Source organism: Dermochelys coriacea, chromosome 5 (assembly GCF_009764565.3).
Source record: "Dermochelys coriacea isolate rDerCor1 chromosome 5, rDerCor1.pri.v4, whole genome shotgun sequence".
NCBI lineage: Eukaryota > Metazoa > Chordata > Testudines > Dermochelyidae > Dermochelys > Dermochelys coriacea.
Genome location: NC_050072.1, coordinates 30856461 through 30871606, shown reverse-complemented (window position 1 = coordinate 30871606; position 15146 = coordinate 30856461). Strand labels below are relative to the sequence as shown.

General features: G+C 47.9%; 1 protein-coding gene across 4 annotated transcripts in view; it reads left to right on the top strand.

Annotated features, from left to right (window-relative positions):
* The first annotated feature begins 5301 nt into the window (after positions 1-5301).
* Positions 5302-15146, top strand: part of TMEM267 (transmembrane protein 267) — a 29581-nt gene continuing 19736 nt past the window's right edge. For 2 of the 4 annotated variants that reach the window (XM_038403526.2, XM_043514490.1), the window contains exon 1: positions 5302-5518. The gene's annotated coding sequence lies outside the window, so the exon portion shown is untranslated. Of the gene's footprint in view, positions 5519-5632; positions 7213-12370; positions 12375-15146 lie in introns of those variants that run through there. The other 2 variants (XM_043514488.1, XM_043514489.1) reach the window with 2 other exon arrangements.

The window sequence follows — 15146 nt, the reverse complement described above, 5'->3', positions numbered from 1 at the left end:
CACCACATTCTACAGGCCACTATCCTCTGATCCCACTGAGGAGTACCAAAAGAAACTACACTATCTGCTCAAGAAACTCCCTGCTACAGCGTGGGAACAAATCTACATGGATACACCCCAGAGCCCCGACCAGGGGTATTCTATCTGCTACCAAAGATCCATAAACCTGGAAACCCTGGCATCTCATCTCAGGCATCGGCACTCCTACGGCAGGATTATCTGGCTTATTTGGACTCTCCTCAGACCCTACGCTACCAGCGTTCCTAGCTATCTTTGAGACACCACTGACTTCCTGAGGAAACTACAATGCATTTGGTGATCTTCCTGAAAACACCATCCTGGCCACCATGGATGTAGAAGCTCTTTATATCAGTATTCCACATGAGGATGGACTACAAGCTGTCAAGAACAGTATCCCTGATGAGGCCACAGCACACCTGGTGGCTGAGCTTTGACTTTGTCCTCACCCACAACCATTTCAGATTTGGGGACAACTTATATCTTCAAGTCAGTGGCAATGCTATGGGTACCCACATGGCCCCACAGTATGCCAACATCTTTATGGCTGACTTAGAGCAACGCTTCCTCAGCTCTCGTCCCTTAGCGTCCCTCCTCTAATTGTGCTACATTGATGACATCTTCATCATGTGGACCCACGGGAAAGAGGCCCTTGAAGAATTCCACCTGGATTTCAACAATTTCCACCCCACCATCAACCTCAGCCTGGACCAGTCCACACAAGAAAGCCACTTCCTGGACACTACAGTGCAAATAAGCGATGGGTCATATAAAAACCACCCTATACCGGAAACCTACTTACCGCTATACTTACCTACATGCCTCCCAGTTTCCATCCAGGACACAGCACATGATCCATTGTCTACCGCCAAGCCCTAAGATACAAGTGAATTTGCTCCCAACCCTCAGACAGAGACAAACACCTACAAGATCTTTATCAAGCCTTCTGAAAACTACAGTACCCAGCTGGGGAAGTGAGGAAACAGATTGACAGAGTGAGATGGGTACCTAGAAATCATTGACTACATGACAGGCCCCACAAGAAAAATAACAAAACACCACTGGCCAGTCCCCAGCTAAAACTTCTCCTGCACATTATCAACAATCTACAACCCATCCTGGAAAACAATCCCTCACTGTCTCAGACCTTGGGAGACAGGCCAGTCCTCGCTTACAACCTCCCAACCTGAAGCAAATACTCACCAGCAGCTACCCACCACAGAAACACAAACCCAGGAATCAATCCCTGTAGCAAACCTCGTTGCCTACTCTGTCCTCATATATACTCTAGTGACACCATCAGAGGCTCATTCACCTGGATGTCTACTAATGTTAAAAATGCCATCATGTTCCAGCAATGCCCCTCTGCCATGTACGTTGGCCAAACCAGACAGTCCCTACGTAAAATAATAAATGTACACAAATCGGACATCAGGAATGGTAACACACAAAAGCCAGTAGGAGAACACTTCAATCTTCCTGGACATTCTATAACAGATTTGAAAGTAGCTATACTCGAACAAAAAAACTTCAGAAACAGACTTCAAAGTGAAACAGCAGAACTAAAATTCCCATTTGCAAATTTAACACCATTAATTTGGGCTTGAATAGGGACTGGGAGTGCCTGGCTCATTACAGAAGCAACTTTGCCTCTCCTGGAATTGACACCTCCTCATCTATTGTTAGGAGTGGAGTACATTGGCCCTGTCAACACTGGTTGTCCACTTGTGAGGTAACTCCGTTCTCCATGTGTCAGTATATTTGTCTGCATCTGTAACTTTTTCACTCTATGCAGTTGGAGTGAGGTTTTTACCCACGAAAGTTTATACTCAAATAAATATTAGTCTTTAAGGTGCCACCGGACTTGTTGTTTTTGCAGATTTAGATTAAATCTCAGTTAAATTTTTCTTAAGAACACTAGGACAATGGAAAAACTGCGCAGGGAAGTTATAAGTTCTTCCCTGGAGGTTTTCAGGAGGAGGCTGGGGTTAGCCCTCTGTCTTGGATGGTTTAGACACAACACAGGCTCCACCTTGGCAGGGGTCGGGGTTAGTCTGTCTGACCCTTAGGGGCCTGTCTAACCCTGTCACAAGCTGCTGTTGCTTTTCAGCCAGGTGTCTGCGGCCGGAGCACACTATACAATTAACTTAGGCTTGAATAGAGACTGGGAGTGGATGGGTCATTAAATAAAGTAAAACTATTTTCCACACCCCCAACTCCCACTATTTCTCAGAAGTTCTTGTCAACTGCTGGAAATGGCCCACCTTGATTATCACTACAAAAGGTCCCCCCCCCCGCTCTCCTGCTGGTAATAGCTCACCTTAAGTGATCATTCTCGTTAGTGTGTATGGTAACACCCATTGTTTCATGTTCTCTATGTATATAAATCTCCCCACTGTATTTTCCACTGTATGCATCCGATGAAGTGAGCTATAGCTCTCGAAAGCTTATGCTCAAATAAATTTTTAATCTCTAAGGTGCCACAAGTACTCCTTTTCTTTTGCAAATACAGACTAACACGGCTGTTACTCTGAAACCTGTCATTATGCAAGGCACTGAATTTAGCCGTATGGAGTCGAAATCTATCAACTTTATGAAAAAACTCTGTACAGATACAAAAAGAAAAGGAGTACTTATGGCACCTTAGAGACTAACAAATTTATTAGAGCATAAGCTTTCGTGAGCTACAGCTCACTTCACGAAAGCTTATGCTCTAATAAATTTTAGTCTCTAAGGTGCCACAAGTACTCCTTTTTCTTTTTGTGAATACAGACTAACACGGCTGCTACTCTGAAACCTGTACAGATAGACAGACATCTTCCTTACCTAATGCAAACAGATGGACATTATACCAAAAGGACTGAAGGTAAAAAATCCATTACAATCTACATACCACATAGACTATGCTGACCGCTTGTGTCGCACGCTCTCAAAGAAACTGCGGAACCACCAGATCAACATCCTCTACAGCAAACAGGGAAAGATTAAGAATGAGCTCTCAAAACCGGATACTCTCCTAAAAAACCAACCTTCCACACAAACTTCCTCGTGGCTGGACTTTACAAAAACTAGACAAGCCATTTACAACACACACTTGGCTTCTCTACAAAAGAGAAAGGACACTAAACTATCTAAACTACTACATGCCACAGGAGGCCACAACAGTGGTTCCCTTAATCCACCCAGCAATATTGTTAATCTATCCAACTATACTCCTAGCCCAGCAGAAGAATCTGTCCTATCTCGGGGCCTCTCCTTTTGCCCCTCCACCCCCACGAACATGATACAGTTCTGTGGTGACCTAGAATCCTATTTTCGACATCTCTGACTCAAGGAATATTTCCAACACACCTCTGACCAACATATTCACCCACAGAGACCTTCCTTCCAACACTACAAAAAGGATTCTGGGTGGACTCCTCCTGAAGGTCGAAACAGCAGCCTGGACTTCTACATAGAGTGCTTCCGCCGACGTGCACGAGCTGAAATTGTGGAAAAGCAGCATCACTTGCCCCATAACCTCAGCTGTGCAGAACACAGTGCCATCCACAGCTTCAGAAACAACTCTGACATCATCATCAAAAAGGCTGACAAAGGAGGTGCTGTCGTCATCATGAATAGGTCAGAATATGAACAGGAGGCTACTAGGCAGCTCTCCAACACCAGTTTCTACAAGCCATTACCCTCTGATCCCATTGAGGGTTACCAAAAGAAACTACAACATTTGCTCAAGAAACTCCCTGAAAAAGCACAAGAACAAATCCGCACAGAATACCCCAGGTCAGGGTTCCAGGGGTGTGTCTATCTGATACTCAAGATCCATAAACCTGGAAATCCTGGATGCCCCATCATCTCAGCCATTGGCACCCTGACAGCAGAATTGTCTGGCTATGTAGACTCCCTCTTCAGGCCCTATGCTACCAGCTCTCCCAGCTATCTTCAAGACACCACTGACTTCCTGAGGAAACTACAATCCATCGGTGATCTTCCTGAAAACACCATCCTGGCCACTACGGATATAGAAGCCCTCTACACCAACATTCCACACAAAGATGGACTACAAGTCATCAAGAACAGTATCCCTGATAATGTCATGGCAAACCTGGTAGCTAAACTTTGTGACTTTATCCCCAAATGTGAAATAATTAGGGGTGAGGGCAATGTATACCTTCAAATCAGCAGCACTGCTATGGGTACCCGCATGGCCCCACACTATGCCAACATTTTTATGGTTGACGTAGAACAATGCTTCCTCAGCTTTCATCCCCTAATGCCTCTACTCGCGCTACATTGATGACATCTTCATCAGCTGGACCCCTGAAAAAGAAGATTTTTGAATGTTATAAAACCAGTTGGAGAACACTTCAATCTCTCTGGTCACTCGATCACAGACCTAAGAGTGGCTATCCTTCAACAAAAAAGCTTCAAAAACAGACTCCAACGAGCGACTGCTGAATTGGAATTAATTTGCAAACTGGATACAATTAACTTAGGCTTGAATAGCGATTGGGAATGGATGAGTCATTCCACAAAGTAAAACTATTTCCCCATGGTATTTCTCCCTCCCACCCCACCCCCCACTGTTCCTCTGATATTCTTGTTAACTGCTGGAAATGGTTGTCACCATGAAAGGTTTTCCTCCTTCTCCCCCCCCCACCCCCCCCCCGCTGCTGGTGATGGCTTATCTTAAGTGATCACTCTCCTTACAGTGTGTACGATAAACCCATTGTTTCATGTTCTGTGTGTGTGTATATCAATCTCCCCATTGTATTTTCCACCAAATGCATCCGATGAAGTGAGCTGTAGCTCCCGAAAGCTTATGCTCTAATAAATTTGTTAGTCTAAGGTGCCACCAGTCCTCCTTTTCTTTTTGCGAATACAGACTACCACGGCTGCTCCTCTGAAACCTATGCTCAGATCAATTCGTTAGTCTCTAAGCTGCCCCAAGTCCTCCTTTGTTTTTTGCGAATACAGACTAACACGGCTGCTCCTCTGAAACTAGCATCCCTGTAGCTTTTAACTGCAGGCTGGCCCGGGGCTGCGGCTGGCGCTGTGCTTATTTTCTGGGAAACGTTTTACACGGGAACGCTGCGTGACCAAACCACCCTTTCCCCAAAGCTAACGGGGCTGGCCGGGGGGAGCCTGGGGGCATTCGGCGCTGCCGGCCGGAGGCCCTGTCTCCCTTGGCAGCTGGTCGCAGCTCTTCCGGCGCCGCGGCAACGGGCACCGCCCCGCCCCGGCTGCGGCGTGAGCTGCCACAGGCGCGGCCCGGGCCCCCGGGCGGGGCGCTGAGGCGCTTGGCGGGGTTTCCGGGCGGCTCCTGGAGGTCTGTCCGCTAGCCGCCATCCCAGAGTGCTCCGTGCCTTTGAGCGGCCGAGCCGCCCGCGGCGTCGCCATAGTGTCACGCGCCCCCGCCCGTGAAGCCAGCAGGAGAGCGCGCGCCGCGAGCCGCCGGCTTGGGAAAGAGGCGGCAGCGTCAGGAGCGGCTGGGCCGAGAAAGGTCTGCGCTGGGGGCCCGGCGTGAGGCGGGGCTGGGGTCAGTTCGGGCGGGGCCTCGTCCCGTCCCACCCCGGCTTTAGGATGGGGGAGTGGAGGGGCCCTGACATCGGCCCAGGCTAGGTGGGGCCGAGGCCCCGGTGTCAGTCCGGGCTGGGGCAGCCGGGGGAGCTGGCGCTTCGTCTCCCGGGCGCTCCCTTGGCTGCGTGTCCTCGGAGACTCAGCGCTGCTGCGGATTCCTTGTGCTGCCTTAATTAGGCTCCACTGTCACGCGCCCTCCCGCGGGATTAGGGAGGGTTCGCACACGCCCCTTCCCTTGGCACCAAAAGCTGGGCGCCCTTCACAGCGTACTCAGGTTTTGCTGGAGCAGCCGAGACCGCCTAGGGTGGGGATCTGGGGTAGAACAAGTGCTGAGCTGCTGCTTTGTCATCACTAGAGAGTAGCGGCACCCGGGACAACTGGGCGTTAGCTCTGCTCTGTGGAGCCAGGTAGTAGTAGATTTACTGACTGCTCTTCAGAACTGCCTCTGTCAGGCTGATAAACTCTTCCATGTGAAGTCCTCCCCCGCACGCCCAGCCTGGCCATCCCCTGCTTGCAATGGTTCTGCTGCCTGACTTTAGGTGCCTAAAAAATCATAGGAACAACGCTGTGATCTATAAAGCTGAGTTCGGCACCTAGGCTCCCGAAAAAGGGGGGAGAGAGCTAGAGAAGCATCTAACAATATGATCCACAAAAGCTAGGATGCTAAACGGGGACTTGCCTAAACTAGCCAATCAGAGATGCTAACAACAGGAGTGTGTCGTATACCCTGCTCCTTCCTCCGAGATAGGTGCCTCCCTGCAGCCTGGATTTAGGTGCCTATCTTTGCTAGCTATCCACAAACAAGAACCAGTCACTGCTTAGAGTTAGGCATCTTCGGCACCTAAGCTGTTTCTTGTGTGAATGAGTTAGGTACTTGCCTCTCTCCTCTCAAAACAGCTGGAAGAGGTGGTGATGTCCACGTTTTGACTTTTGGCCTTGACTTACAGCACTCACCTGGTATGTAGGAGACAGAGGGGTAGAGAGGATTTGAACAGGGGTCTCCCACCTCTGAGGAGAGAGCTTTAACCGCTGTGCTTTTGGATAATCCAATGTGGGGTTCTTGCAGTCACTACTGTTGAAGCTCTTCCAATGTGGATAAATAATGGAAGAGTAATAGGAGCAGGAGGACTGGGCCTAGGGTCTTTTCATCACGCAGGTGCATGTCCAGATTGCTGGACTACAGAGGGAGGGGTAAATTGGACCTGGATCTCCCACATCCCTGGTGAGTGCTCTAACCATCGGGCTAAAAATTACAAGATGTTCACCATCACCTCCCACTTCTCCTTGCCAAGGAGTTCTCCAGTGGACTCTTTTAAAACAGTGGGCCAGATAAGACTGAACTTTCAGTTCAGGGTTTCCTAGAAAATATTTAGGAGGGGAATGCAAATTACCTACTTCTGGATCCATCCATTTGAAGTTGCAACCTGAGAGGAAACCCATAGTTTACATGAGGATGAAGTCAGAGGCCTACTGGATAGAAGAGTGACTCTAAGATTCATGGGTGTGTTTGTTCTGACTAACAGCTGTTGTGAACTTGTGACCACAGAAAAACCCCTTGTTGGGGTTTGAACAGATGTTCATCAGTCAGAGCCTTTGTTGGAGTTGAGGTGATCTCTGGTAAGGTTATTAGCATGCATCACATGTAGGATCTTTTGTTGTCTTTAATATATTTTCTGTCTAATGCTTTTACCTTAGGAATAAATGTACTTGATTAGAGAGGGCTGTGTGGTAACTTACAATGGTGGCAATTATACTATTTGTAGCCTCTGAGGAGAAGATCAGAGCAGGTCTGCTTAGTCAGTCTGACTTTGCTGGGAAATTCACAGTATAGGCAGGAAATTGTGCAGCCTGGAAATACCCTGGTTAGGAGACAAAAAGATGTATGCCTCTCTGACCAAAAGAGGTGACAACTGGGGAGCCAGAAGCCCAAGAGCGGACACCCTTGCTTGACCATGGAGGGAGAATGCAGTTGCCATGAACTGTGACAGGCACCTTCTTCCGCTCCACCGCCCAGATCTTCAATAAGACTTGATCTGATAGGCATGTTCAGTAGTTGCCTACCAGATCAGGCCCCGCACGTGACTTAGGTGGACAAACATGTATCTTCCCCTATTCATGAATTGTTCTGGGGCTTAGGCAGGACATACGCTCCAGGGTGCCTAGAGGGAAACAGCAGATTGCATGTCCCAGGGCACTGAAGTGCCTAAGGAATTTTTACTGCAGAAAATTAGGCTCTAAGTGAGTATAGGTGCTTTCAGGGTTAGGCAGCAGCCAAGGGAGAGTTTCGTGGATTGCATTGGTGCCACACATTGGGAGTTTAGGCACCTAAATTACTTTGTGGATCACATCCTAAGATCCTACCTATGTTTTGCATATTTCTGATACATCCCACCTCAAGTTGATTACTGCTGTAACTTCTGATTGCAAAGTACACTTTTAACGATGAATGTTTATGTGGAAAAATATAGCAGATTAGATTGTTTTGGGTTTTGATCTCTTGTCCCACTAGGTAATCTCTTGAGGGTTTGCTCCAGTATCTTGAATATTAATAGTATGTGCATGGGGTTGCTTATAGAATTTGGTTTTTTAGGCTTGAGACTTAATAGATTTTAAGGCCAGAAGGAATGAGTATGATCAAGTCTGACTTCTTGCATAACACAGACAATGGAGTTTTCACCCATTACTTCCTGCATTGAGCCCAATAACTTGCTTTGAGCTAGAGCAGATAGTTTAGAAAAATACCCAGGCTTGATTTAAAAAGTTAGTGATGGAGAATTTACCACATCTCTTTAGAATCTATTCCTGTTATTATTTATCATTGCTATTAAAAATGTGTACCTTATTTCCAGTTTCAATTTGTCAAGCCTCAGCTTCCAGCCATTGGATTTTGTTATGCCTTTGCTGAATTAAAGAATCCTCTAGTCTAGTGTCTGGTATCATCTTCCTATGAACATAAGAATGGCCACACTGGGTCAGACCAGAAGTCCATCTAGCCCAGTATCCTGTCTTCCAACAGTGCCCAAATGCCAGGTGCCCCAGAGGGAATGAACAGAACAGGTAATCTTCAACTGATCCATCCCATCGCCCATTCTCAGCTTCTGGCAAACTGAGGCTAGGGACACCATCCCTGTCCATCCCGGTTAATAGCCATTGGTGGACTTATCCTCCATGAACTTACTAGTTCTTTTTTGAACCCTGTTATAGTCTTGGACTTCAACGTACTCTGGCAAGGAGTTCCACAGGCTGACTGTGTGTTGTGTGAAAAAATACTTCCTTTTGTTTGTTTTAAATCTTCTGCCTATTAACTTCATTTGGTGATCCCTAGTTCTTGTGTTATGAAAAGAAGTAAATAACACTTCCTTATTTACTTTCTCCACACCAGTCATGATTGTATAAACTTCTGTCATATCTCCCCTTAGTAATCTCTTTTCCAAGCTGAAAAGTCCCAGTCTTATTAATCTCTCCTCATGTGGCAGCCATTCCGTACCCCTAATCATTTTTGTTACCCTTTTTTGAAACTTTTCCAATTCCAATATGTCTTTTTTGAGATGGGGCGTGTGACGGCCTGGACCCCCAGGGTGTCATCTGGTGTGTTGGGACACCACTGAGTCAGACTGTTCTACCAGCCTGGGCCCCCTTTCACCTAGTATTGCTGGGCTAGGCTCCCTAGCCTTTTCCAGCCAAGCACACAGGCAGGGACACGCCCAGCTTCACAGAGAGACAGAGATCCGCTCTGGGGAAGCTCAGCTTAAGATGCTTGCCACAGCACCCAGATGTCTCTCTCTTCCGCCCCTCTTCCCCCCTGTGTGGAGTACAAACCCAAAATTATATAAAATTTGCCTCTTCCCTCAATGTGGAGGAGGGTGTACAGAGCTTCTGGCCCCCCCAGTTAGAAATCACATAAACTAGGTTATATTGTAAACCAGAAGTAAATTTAACAACTATAACAGGCATATTTTAAGTAGTTAAAGAGGTAGCAGATGGAACAAGGCAGATTACTAAGAAAATAAAAAAGAGGATGCAAACTGCTTAATACACTAAAGAAACTGGATACATGCAAGTTCTCTTCCTAAATGTGGTTCTAATAATCTTTTTCAGAGGCCAGATGCCCTTCCAGCCTGGGTTCGGTTCTTTTCCCCGAGTTCAGTCTAAGGACACATCTACACTTGCAAAATTACAGTGCCGGTAGTTACAGCGCTGCTCAGAGAGTGCAGAAGGGAAACCGCTGTTGTGTGTTCACACTGATAGCTGCCTGCGCGATAGAGTGTTCACACTTGCAGCGCTATTCAGAGCGGTACACTCTGGGCAGCTATCCCACAGAGCACCTCTTTTTCTTTTGCTGCTAAGACTTGTGGGAAGGCAGAGAGGGATGGGGGACATCCTGGATCCAGTCCCAATGCCCCATGATGCATTGCTTTGCATCCCATCAATCCCTGTGCTTCCGTCTGCATTTGGTACCATCTTTCAACGGTTTGTGTATTGCACGCTCTGCCTCTTTCGGGCTGCAGGAATGGATCCCGAACTGCTGACCAGAATGCTGGTCGCTCCGACCAACATGTCGCACGTTATTCCTTAAACTACAAAGGCAAGAAGAGTGCGAAACTGATCTCCCCACGCATAGTAGCGTAGAGATTGCTTGTGGCATTCACTGAGGTGCTGACCACAGTGGAACGCCGCTTTTGAGCTTGGGAGACAAGCACTGAGATCGAATCGTGATGCACCTCTGGGATGACGAGCAGTGGCTGCAGAACTTTCGCATGAGGAAAGCCACATTCATGGGACTGTGTGATGAGCTCATCCCAGCTCTGCTGCACAAGGACACAAGAATGAGAGCTGCCCTGTCACTGGAGAAGCACGTGGTGATTGCACTGTGGAAGCTGGCTACTCCAGACTGCTACCGATCGGTCGCTAACCAGTTTGGAGTAGGAAAGTCGACCGTTGGAGTCGTGTTGATGGAAGTGTGGAGGGCCGTTAATCGTATCCTGCTCCGACAGACCCATGACTCTGGGCAATGTGTGTGATGTGGATGGCTTTGCACAAATCAGCTTCCCTAACTGTGGAGGGGCAATAGATGGCATGCACATTCCAATTCTGGCACCAGACCACCTAGCCACCGAGTATATTAATCGCAAGGGGTATTTCTCAATGGTTCTCCATGCGCTTGTGGGTGTTTCACAGACATTAACACAGGCTGGTCTGGAAAGGTGTATGACACACACATCTTTCGGAATACTGGCCTGTTCAAGAAGCTGCAAGCAGGGACTTTCTTCCCGGAACAGAAGATCACCCTAGGAGAAGTCGAAATGCCTATTGTGATCCTGGGAGACCTCACCTACCCTTAATGCCGTGGCTCATGAAGCCATAAATGGGGCAACTTGACAGCAGCAAGGAGCGGTTCAACAACAGGCTGAGAGAGTGCAGAATGACTGTGGAGTGTTCATTTGGCCATTTAAAAGCCTGCTGGCACTGCCTCTATGGGAAGCTGGACATGGCAGATGACAATATTCCTATGCTTATAGTCACATGCTGTACGCTCCGTAATATTTGTGAAGGGAAGGGTGAAAGCTTCACTCAGGGCTGGACCGCAGAGGCTTAGCGCCTGGAGGCTGAGTTTGAACAGCCAGAGACTAGGGCTGTTAGAGGGGCATAGCATGGGGCCATAAGGATCAGGGAAGAAGCCTTAGAGCCTTGAGGCAGAAATCTGAAGCTGAAAGCTACTAATATATGTTGCTATGATCGGGATTGCAGTGCTTATAATGTAGGAGGTGATTGTGCACATGATGCAAGAAGGGACCTTAACATTATTGTATGTTGCTTTGCAGTGCTATTTTTGCTTTCGCTTAATAGAATAAAGATTGCTTTCAAACAAACACAATTCTTTTATTAAAAGACAACGACCAGAGGAGAGAGTCAAATGAAAAAATTAATCAGCAAGGAGTGGGAGAGGGTATGGGGGAAGGGAAGCTCTCAAGAGGAGGAGGGGTCTCGGGACAGCTACAGATTTGTGTATGTTCAGGGGATCATAACCAGCCTTCTCCTTTGGAGTACAATGCATCCGGTGCTGTACTTCAGCAGGGCAAAACTGCTGAGGGATGGGTGTTGAGTGCAGTGGGTAGTGGGAGTCCACACTGCTGGACTGTGAGGAGGGAGGAGTGGAATTCTGCAGGTAGAGTGTGGAACCAGGAGGTTGATAGGTGTGTTGGCGGTGTGTGTGGGGCACATGGGAAAGAGTTTTGCGACAGTGGCTGCAGGAGGGGGCAGAGGTGAAGCTGCTCGGTTTGAAGAGCTGGTATCACCTGGAGCGTGTCCACTTAGCTCCTAACAATTACAGAGTGCCACTCCATGGCTTCTTTCTGATGTGTCACGTTCTCCTTTCAGTCCTTCTTCTCACTATCCTGCCATTCCTTCAATTCCTGTTTCTCAGCAGCCAAATGCATGATAACCTCATGCAGAAAGTCCTCCCTAGTTCTTCTTGGATGCTTTCTAATTCTCCGCAGCCGTTCTGCCACTGATAAGGGAGGCTGGCCTCCCAAGGTCATCTCTGAAGTTTAAATGCAACATTTTACAGAAGCAGTATTGTTTGCAACAGCGATTCAGTGCTTTAAAACACAGCCATTACTCTCACACCTGTTACTAACTGGCTGACCCCAAGCAAGCACACATGAGCCACAAGACCCCCAAAATGGTGAGTAGCCATAGGGGGAAGGGTAAATCACTCTTCCCGGACCCTGCTGTACACTTGGCACGTGGCTCTTGGGGACAGCCAGCACTCTAGAATGGTTCTGGTAATAATTTCTGTCCCCACACTTTCTACAGGAGATAATCATTATGGAAGATATCTCGCTGCTGAGGGTGAGCAAGGAATCAAGGGAGGGTCTTCTCCAAGGCTGTGGCTTCCGCCCTGGCGCATATGCGGCTAGCCTGTGTGCAGCAATGGTTCCCACCCCCCCTTCCCCCCAGTCATGGCAAAGTTGCATGGGAAAGTTACCATTAATGGGGTGAGAAACAAAGCAGCTCTGCTGAGAACCTGCAGCAGCAGATTGCCCAGTATCTCCACGAGAGTTTCCTGGAGATCTCTGAGGAAGATTCCCATGAAGTGAGGGAGTCTATCAACAGCCTGTTCCGCCACTCAGACAAGGCATGCAGTGGGAGACAAGCCTGCTTCCTGCAACCTTCCTGCCCCCAACAACTCGCTTCAGCAATTCTCAAAATCAGATCCACTTACTAGGGGCCTACTCTCCTGTTTGCGCTTTGCCAAGCTCCAACTGCTGTGACTGGCTAGGCTCCTCCGGGATAGAAAAGAGCTCCTGACTGCATGCATCTCTGCTTTCTGAGTTATCCTCTGTGTCCCCATCCCCCTCTTTGTCCAAAATTTCCTCCTCCTGGCTCGGTCTACTCTCGACTGGCACATCAGCCAACAAAGTACCCACAGAGGCCTTCGCAGTGGAGTTGGAGTTGCCACCAAGTATCATGTCCAGCTCTTTGTAGAACTGGCCACTTGTGGGCGCAGCACCAGAGTGGCAGTTTGTCTCCCGGGCCTTGTGGTAGGTGTTCCGCAGCTCCTTCACTTTTACCCTACACTGCAGTGTGTCCCAGTCATGGCCTCTTTTTATCATGCATTGTGAAATCTCTCCATATGTATCATAATTCCTACTGCTGGAATCAGAGTAGCAGCCGTGTTAGTCTGTATTCGCAAAAAAGAAAAGGAGTACTTGTGGCACCTTAGAGACTAACAAATTTATTTGAGCATAAGTTTTCATGAGCTACAGCTCAGTTCATCGGATGCATTCGGTGGAAAATACAGTGGGGAAATTTGTATACACACACAGAGAACATGAAACAATGGGTTTTATCATACACACTGTAAGGAGACTGATCACTTAAGATGAACTATTACCAGCAGGAAGGAGGGAGGGAAAGAAGGAAAACTTTTTGTAGTGATAATCAAGGTGGGCCATTTCCAGCAGTTAACAAGAACGTCTGAGGAACAGTAGGGGGTGGGGTGGGGGGAGAAATAACATGGGGAAATAGTTTTACTTTATGTAATGACTCATCCACTCCCAGTCTCTATTCAAGCCTAAGTTAATTCTATCCAGTTTGCAAATTAATTCCAATTCAGCAGTCTCTCGTTGGAGTCTGTTTTTGAAGTTTTTTTGTTGAAGGATAGCTACTCTCAGATCTGTAATCGTGTGACCGGAGAGATTGAAGTGTTCTCCAATTGGTTTTTGAATGTTGTAATTCTTGACGTCTGATTTGTGTCCATTCATTCTTTTACGTAGAGACTGTCCAGTTTGACCAATGTACATGGCAGAGGGCATTGCTGGCACATGACGGCATGATCACATTGGTAGATGTGCAGGTGAACGAGCCTCTGATAGTGTGGCTGATGTGATTAGGCCCTATGATGGTGTCTCCTGAATAGATATGTGGACAGAGTTGTCAACGGGCTTTGTTGCAAGGATAGGTTCCTGGGTTAGTGGTTCTGTTGTGTGGTGTGTGGTTGCTGGTGAGTATTTGCTTCAGGTTGGAGATCTGTCTGTAAGCAAGGATGGGCCTGTCTTCCAAGATCTGTGAGAGTGATGGGTCGTCCTTCAGGATAGGTTGTAGATCCTTGATGATGCATTGGAGAGGTTTTAGTTGGGGGCTGAAGGTGATGGCTCGTGGTGTTCTGTTATTTTCTTTGTTGCGCCTGTCCTGTAGTAGGCGACTTCTGGGTACTCTTCTGGCTCTGTCAATCTGTTTCTTCACTTCAGCAGGTGGGTATTGTAGATGTAAGACTGTATGATAGAGATCTTGTAGATGTTTGTCTCTGTCTGAGGGGTTGGAGCAAATGCGGTTATATCGTAGAGCTTGGCTGTAGACAATGGATCGTGTGGTATGAATGCAGCTTGGACTGCACAGCTTCCTCTCCCCAAATACTGCTGAGGTCCAGCAGCTCGGCATTGCTGCAAGCAGAGGATTGTCTAGTGCGTGGAGGAGGCACGGCCACCTGGGAAGATGTGCTGAGACCACTGCATGCATCACCGAGCAAAGAGCAAGGGGACTTTCAAATTTGCAAAGGAATGTGCGGGGTGGGGCTGATTGGTCACCAAGGGGCAGAGCAGTAGAGTTCAAACCAATGACGAGAGGTGAGAACAGGCATTTTGCGACACCTCTTGGAGGCCAACCACAGTGCTGTAATCTCCACGGTGTCTACACTGGCACTGCAGCACTGGAGCCCTGGCACAGAAAGCTCTATGCCTCTCGTCGGGGTGTTTTTTTATAGCGCTGCAACTGCACAGTTTCTGCACACTAAGTGACTTGGCAGTGTGTACATCTCGGGAGTTACAGCGCTCAAAGCTGCTTCAGTGTGCAGAAACTTGCCAATGTAGATGGGGCCTTAGTTTCCAGTTCTCTTGGGTGGGGTAGCAGGGGAGATCTGACCACCAGGATTACCTCACTCCCCACCCTTAAATAGGATTTGCATAAGGCGGTAGTCCTTTGTTTCCTAGTTTGACACACACCGCCCCCAGCTTGTCATGGAAAAGTACAGAATTCAAGACGGGTTCCAG